This window comes from Notamacropus eugenii, chromosome X, assembly GCF_028372415.1.
Source record: "Notamacropus eugenii isolate mMacEug1 chromosome X, mMacEug1.pri_v2, whole genome shotgun sequence".
NCBI lineage: Eukaryota > Metazoa > Chordata > Mammalia > Diprotodontia > Macropodidae > Notamacropus > Notamacropus eugenii.
Window position 1 is genome coordinate 2,180,692 of NC_092879.1, and position 8,394 is coordinate 2,189,085.

Genomic DNA, 8,394 nt, shown 5'->3' on the forward strand with positions numbered 1-8,394 from the left:
AAATAGATCTAATCAAAAGAGACAAAGAATGAAACTGTATTCTGCTAAAAGGCACCACAGACAATGAAGAAATATACTTACTAAACATGTATGCTCCAAGTGGTATAGCATGCAGATTCTTAAAGGAGAGGTTGGGGGAGTTGAAGGAAGAAACTGACAGCAAAACTATTCTACTGGGGGACGTCAGCCTGCTCCTCTCTGATAAATCTAACCTCAAAATAAACAAGAAAGAGGTTAAGGAGGTAAATAAAACTCTACATAAGGTAGATATGATAGATCAGTTGAGAAAACTGAATAGAGATAGAAAGGAATATACCTTTTTCTCAGCAGTACATAGCACATATACAAAAATTGACCATGTACTAGGACATAAATAACCACAATTCAGTAGAGAACGGCAGAGATAATCAATACATCCTCCTCACACCATAATGCAATATAAATTATATGTAATAAAAGGCCATGGAAAGATAAACCAAAAATCAATTGCAAGCTAAATAATCTAATCCTAAAGACAGAGTGAGTTAAACAATAAATCATAGAAACAATCAACAACTTCATTCAGGAGAATGACAATAACGAGACAGCATACCAAATCTTAGGGGATACTGCACAAGCAGTCCTTAGGGGAAGTTTTATATCTTTGAATGCCTACATAAACAAAATAGAAAAAGAGGAGATCAGTTACTTGGGCACGTAGGTGAAAATGCTAGAAAAAGAACAAATTGAAAATCCTCAAGTAAATACAAAATTAGAAATACTGAAAACCAAAGGAAAGATTAATAAATTTGAAATTAAAAAAAAACTGTTGAATTAGTAAATAAAACCAATAGTTGGTTTTATGAAAACCTAACAAAATTGATAAATCTTTGGTTAATTTGATTTTAAAAAAGAAAGAAGAGAATCAAATTACTCATATCAAAAATAAAAGGGGCAAACTGACCTCCATTGAGGAGGAAATTAAAACAATAATTAGAAATTACTTTTCCCAACTCTATGCCCACAAATTCGACAAGCTAAATGAGATGGATGAGTATGTTAAAAACTCAAATTTCCCAGATTAACAGAAGAGGAAGTTGAATACTTAAACAACCTCATTTCAGAAAAAGAAATTGAACAAGCCATCAATGAACTCCCTAGAAAAAAATCTCCAGGGCCAGATGGATTCACAAGTGAATTCTATCAAACATTTAAAGAACAGTTAATTCCACTACTATATAGACTATTTTTGAAAATTGGGGAGGAAGTCCTCCCAAATTCTTCTTATGATACAAATATGGTTTTGATACCTAAACCAGGAAGAGACAAAATAGAGGAAGAACATTATAGACCAATTTCTCTAATGAATATAGATGCAAAAATTTTAGATAAGATTTTAGCAAAACTAATACAGCATCTTATCACGAGAATAATACATTAGCATCAGGTAGGATTCATACAAGAAATGCGGGGCTGGTTAAATATTAGGAAAACTATTAGCATTATCGATCATATCAACAACAAAGCTAACAGAAACCACATGATTATCTCAACAGATGCAGAAAAGGCTTTTGACAAAATACAACACCCATTCCTATTAAAAACGCTGGGGAACATAGGAAAAAAGGGAACTTTCGTAAATAATAAGCAGTATCTACCTAAAACCTTCAGTAAGCATTATATGCAATGGAGATAAGCTAGATGCATTCCAATAAGATCAGGGGTGAAAAAACACTGTCCATTATCAACACTATTATTCAATATGGTGCTAGAAATGTTAGCTGTAGCAATTAGAGAAGATAAAGAAATTGAATGAATTAGAATAATGCAAAGAAGAAACTAAGTTATCATTCTTTTCAGATGATACAATGATATACTCAGAGAATCCCAGAGAATCAAGTAAAAACTACTTGAACTAGTAAAGAACTTTAGCAAAGTTGCAAAGTACAAAATAAACCCACGCAAATCTTCTGCATTTCTATATATTGCTATCAAAGCCCAACAGCAAGACATAGAAAGAGAAATCCTATTTAAAGCTAGGGTAGACACTATAAAATACTTGGGATCTACCTACCAAAACAAATCCAGAGACAGAGATGAACACAATTACAAGACACTTTTAGCACAAATAAAGTCAGATCTAAGTAAGTGGAAAAACATCATTTGCTCATGGGTAGGCCCAGCCAATATAATAAAAATGTCAATTCTACCTAAATTAAGTTACTTATTTAGTGCCACACCAATTAAATTGTCAGATAACTATTTTCTAGAGCTGGAAAAAATGATACCAAAATTCACCTGGAAGACAAAAAGGTCCAGAATGGCAAGGGAACCAATGCAAAGAAAAGCTAGAAAAGGCAGCCTAGTTGTACCAGATCTCAAATTGTGTTATCAAGCAGTAATTTTCAAAACCACTTAAGAAACAGAAGGGTAGACAATTGGAACAGCCTAGGTACTCAAGACACAGTAGGCAAGGAATATAGCAACCTCCTGTTTGATGTTTATCAAACCCCAGCTTCTTGGATAAGAACTGATTGTTCGACAAAAATTGCTGGGAAAACTGGATAACAGTGTGGCAGAAACCAGGCACAGACCCATGCCTGACACTGTACACAAGAACAATGTCCAAATTGGTACAAGATTTAGGTATAAATATTGCAACCATGGACAAACTGGTGGAGGAAGGAATAGTGTATTTATCAGATTTATGGAGAAGGGAAGAATTTTTTACTAAAGAAGATATAGAAAGCATTATGAAGTGCAAGATGGATAATTTTGGTTACTTTAAACTGAGAAGTTTTTGCACAAAAACTTTTGCACAAAACCCAGTGCAATCAAAATTCGGAGGGATGTAGTAAATTGGGAAAGAAATTTTACAGCTAATCTTGGGGATAAAGGTCTCATTTCTAGAATATATTGAGAACTAAGTCAAATGTACAAGAATACAAGTAATTCCCCAACTGATAAATGGTCAAAAGAAAAGAGCAGACAATTTTCTGTGAAAGAAATTAAAGAAATCTATAATCATATGAAAAAATGCTCTAAATCACCTTTGGTGAGAGAGATGCAAATGAAAACAATTCTGAGGTACCACATCACACCTATTAGATTGGCAAACATGACAGAACAGGAAAATGATACGTATTGAAGAGGATGTGGGAGTGTTAGAACACTAATTCTTTTTTTTTGGAGCTGTGAGCTCATCCAACCATTCTGGAGAGCAGTTTGAAACTATGCCCTAAGGGCTACAAAAATGTGCATGCTCTTTGACCCAGCAATCTTGCTTCTAGGACTGTATCCCCAAGAGATCGTAAAAACAGGAAAGGGTCCCATAGGTACAAAAATATTTATAGCAGCACTCTTGTAGTTGCAAAAAGCTAGAAATCAAGGCGATTCCCATCAATTGGGGAATGGCTGAATAAATTATGGTATATCAGTGCAGTAGAATACAATTACACCATAAGAAATGATGAACAAGAATACTTCAGAGAGGCCTGGAAATGCTTATGTGATATGCTGAGGAAAGGAGCAAAACCAGCAGAACTTTGTGTACAGCAACTACCACAGTGTGCGAGAGATTTTTCTGGTACACTTGGACCTTCATAGCAATGCAAGGATATAAAATTTAAAAAAATTCCCAATGATCTTCTAAGGCAAAATGCCTTCCACAATCAGAGAAAGAAATATTGAATTCAATCACAGAATGTAACAGATCATTTGTGTGTGTGTGTGTGTGTGTGTGTATTATGTTTTGGTTTGTTGTATGATTTCTCCCATTTATTTTAGTTCTTCTACACAGCATGACTATAGTGAAAATGTATTCAATAGTAATGTATGTGTAGATTTCATATAAAATTGTATGCCGTCTTGGGGAGGGTGGGGGGTGGTGTGGGGTAGGGAGGGTAGAAAAGTTTAAGTTTTATGGCAGTGACTGTAGAACATTAAAAAAAATTAGAAATTAAAAAAGCAGAATCAGCCAAATGGAAAAAGAGGATCCAAAGCTCATTGAAGAAAATAATTTTTTTAAAAATGAGAGTGGAGCTGAGGGAATCTAATAACTATATGATAAACATAGAAATTACAAAACAAAACAAAAAGGATGAAAAAATAGAAGATAATGTGAAATATCTCATTGCAAAAGCAACTGACCTGAAAAATTGATCCAGGAGAGAAAATTTAAAAATTATGGTACTACCTAAAAGCCATTATTAAAAAAGGAGCCTAGATATTATCTTTCATGAAATTATCAAGGAAAACTGCCCTGAAATATCAGAATCTAGAACCAGAGGGCAAAATAAATATTGAAAGAATCCACTTATTACCTCCTGAAAAAGACCTGAAAAGAGAAATTTAGGAATATTGTGACCAAGTTTCGGAGTTCCCAGGTTAAGGAGAAAATATTGCAAGCATGTAGAAAGAAACAATTCACATATTGTGGAAATACAATCAGAATAACACAGGATCTGGCACCTTCTACATTAAGAGATGGAATGGCTCGGAAAAGGATATTCCAGATGTCAAAGGAACTGAGATTAAAATCATGAATCACCTACCCAGCAAACTGAGTATAATACTTCAAGTGAAAAAAAAAAGGTCATTCAATGATATAGAGGACTTTCAAGTATTCTTGAGGAAAAGACTAGAGTTGAATAGGAAATTTGACTTTCAAACACAAGAATCAAGAGAACCATGGAAAGATAAACAGGAAAGAGAAATCATAAAGGACTTTCTAAAGCTGAACTGTTCACATTCTTACATGAAAAGATAATATTTGTAACTCTTGAGACTTTTCTCAGTATTTGGGTAGGTAGAGGGATTATACACACACACACCTTCACATATAGACAGAGAGTACAGATTGAGATGAATCAGAAGAGATGATATCTATAAAAATAAAATTAAGGGATTAGAGTGGAATATATTGGGAGGAGAAAGGGGGAAATGGAATGGGGCAAATTCTCACTCATACAATAGACAAGAAAAATCTTTTTCAATGGAAGAGTAAAGGGAGGAAGTGAGATAGGAAAAGTGAAGCTCACTCTCTTCACAGATGGCTTAAAGAGGGAATTACATGCTCACTAAATTTGGTATGAAAATCCATCTTACACTACCTGAAAGGAGGAGAGAAGGGGACAAGTGAGATGACGGGGATGATATACGGAAGGGCAAATGGTAGAAGGAAGTAAGTAGATGTAAATATTTTGGGGAAGGGACAAGGTCAAATGAGAGAACAGAATAAAGGGGACACAGGGTGGGAGGGAGGGAAATATATTTAGTGCTACACAACATGACTATTATGGAAGTCTTTTGCAAAACTACACATATACAAGCTATATTGAATTTCCTGCCTTCTCAGTGGGGATTGGTGGGGAGGGAGGAAGGGAGAGAAGTTGGAATTTCAAGTATTAGAAAAGAAAGTTAAGAATTTTTATTGTATATATCTGGGAAATAAGAAATGCAGGAAATGGTATATAGAAATCTATCTTGCCCTACAAGAAAAGAGAGAAAAAGGGGTAAGGGAAGGGTGGGTTGTGATAGAAGGGAGGGCACATTGAGAGAAGGGGTAATCAGAATTCAAGGTGTTATGGACTGGGGGGAGGGGAGAGATGGGGAGTAAAATTGTAACTAAATATTTTTTTCAAAATGAATGTCGAAATCTAAAAACAAACAAACAAATAAATAAACAAATAAATAAATGAGCAAGAAAAGGATCAATGGGGAAAACAGGATTAAGGGCAATGCGTAGTAAACATAACTGTGAATGATATGAACTCACTCAAGAAACAGAAGCAGATGACAGAATGGAGTAAAAATCAGAATCAGGAAATGTGTTGTTACAAGAAACATACTTGAAACAGAGACACAGTAAAGAAAAGGACTGCTGAAACAGAATCCTTTATGCTAAAAAAGCAGGGATAGTAGTCATTCTCTTAGTCACAGAAAAAGCAAAATTAGACCTAATTAAAAGATATAAGCAAGGATTACATTATGTTAAAGGTACCATAGACAATAAAGTGTTATCAGTACTAAACATTCTAAACTATCAGTACTAAACTATACCACCAAACTGTATAGCATCCAAACTCTTAAAGGGAAAGTGTAACAAGTTTAAGGAGGAAATAAATAATAAAAAAAAATATTAGCAGGGAGCCTCAACTTCAATATGTCAGAACTAAGTAAATCTAACCAAAAAATAACATAAGCTAAGGAGATGAACAGAATCTTAGAAATCTTAGATACGATAGACCTCTAGAGAAAATTGAATAGGAGTAGAAAGGTGTATAACTTTTTTTCACCTTCACAAATATTGACCATTTTTAGGACATTTAAAAACCTCACAGTCAAATGCAGAAAAGCATAAATATTAAATGAAACTATTTTAGATCATAATGCAGTAAAAATTATATACCATAAAGGGCCAGGGAAGCAACTGATACCTAAACCAAGAAGAGTGAACACAGAAAGAAAACTATAGATCTTATTTCCCTAATAAATGTTGATGCAATAAATAAATAAATAAAATACTACCAAGGAGAATACAGCAATGTATCACAAAGCTCAATCACTGTAATTAAGTGGGATTTATTTCAAGAATGTAGGACGTGTTCAGTGTTGGGAAAACTATCAGCATAATTGTCTATATCAATAACAAAATCAATAAAAATCGTGATTATTTCAATAGATACAGAAGCTTTTGACAAAATACAATACCCATTCCTATTAAAAATACTAGAAAGTATAGGAATAAATGGAGCTTTCCCTAAAATAAATATTATCTAAAACCATCAGCAACAATTTTTTGTAATGGAAATAAGCCAAGCAAGGGTGTCCATGATCAGTACTGTTATTCAGTATCATACTGGAAATATAATTATGGCAATAAGAGAAGAAAAAGAAATTGAAGAAATTAGAATAGGCAATGTGGAGAGAAAACTATCATTCTTTGCAGATGATATGATAGTGTACTTGGAAAAATTATAGAGAATCAACTAAAAATCTACTTGGAATAATTAACAAGTTTAGCAAAACTGCAGGATATAAAACAAACCCACATAAACTATTGGCATTTCTATGTATTGCCAACAAACTCCAGCTGCAAGAGAAAGAAAAATTCAGTTAAAGCTATAGACAGCACAAAAATCTGGGAGTCTGTGTGCCATGTCAAACCTAGGAGCTAGCATAATTACAAAACGTTTTACACAAATAAAGTCATATCAAAAAAAAATTTGAAAAATATTAGTGTCTCATGGATTGGCCAAGTCAATATCATAAAAGTGACAGTTCTAAATACATTCATTTGCTTATTCGGTGCCATACTAATCAAAGTACCAAAAATTATTTTATAAACTTTAAAAAATAATCAAATTCCCCTTAGAGAACAAAAGATCAAGAATTTCCAAAGAATTAATGAAAAATGTGAAGGAAGGTAGCCTAGCAGTATCAGAAACTGAAATGCATAATACAGTGGTAATAATCAAAACAGTATGGTACTGGTTAAATAATAGATCAGCAGAATAAATTAGGTACACAATCCCCAGTGTTAAATGATCACAATAATCTAGTGTTTGATAAAGCCAAAGATCTAAGCTTTCAGGACAAGAATTCACTATTTGAAAAAAAAGAGATTGGAAAACTGGCAGAAACGAGATACAGAAGAATATTTCTTTTTTTAAATTTCTTTTTTCAAATGTTATATATTTTTTAACTTTGAGGAGGCCAAAATAGTGGAGTAGAAAGACGCACGTGCACTAACTCTTACCCCACAGCCTATAAAGTACTTGTAGAGAAGGACTCTCAACAAATTCTAGAGCAGAAGCCACAGAACAACGGAGTGGAGGAGATTACTAGTCCAGAGTGACCTGAAAGACAGACAGAAACGGTCTGTCGCACTGAATGCAGAGTAGAGCCCAGCCCAGCCTGCACTGAGAGGAGCAGGAAAAAGCAAGGACAGAATCTCCAGGGCGTATCCCTCAACCTAAAGGTGCTAAAGGTCAGTGAGAGGGTTTTTTCAGCTTACTGAGAAGGGAGCAGGGTGTCCCCATAACTCAGGCCTCCTCAGGTGGCAGTAGTGAAGGCAACAGTTTACAGGGACCCTCAAGGCAGGCAGCAGCCCTCATCCATTGTTGAAAGCTCATAGTAAAGCCCCTGAGAGTACTAGGCCCTGTGTGGTGGCCCTGCCCCAACTTGAGCATCTGATCTTAATCTCACTCTGAATAGAGGCCATGCCCCCGTCTAAAGCCCCTGGGAGGTTGTAGTAACTCATCTGAATCTCAGCACCCAGTGCTGGCTTGGCAGAACTGAAGGCAAGGTAGTTGTGGACAGGAAACTCTAAAGTGAAGTAACTGGCTAAGAAAATGCAACGCCCAAAAAGGGAAAAAAATAAGACCATAGTAGGTTACTTTCTTGGTGACCAGG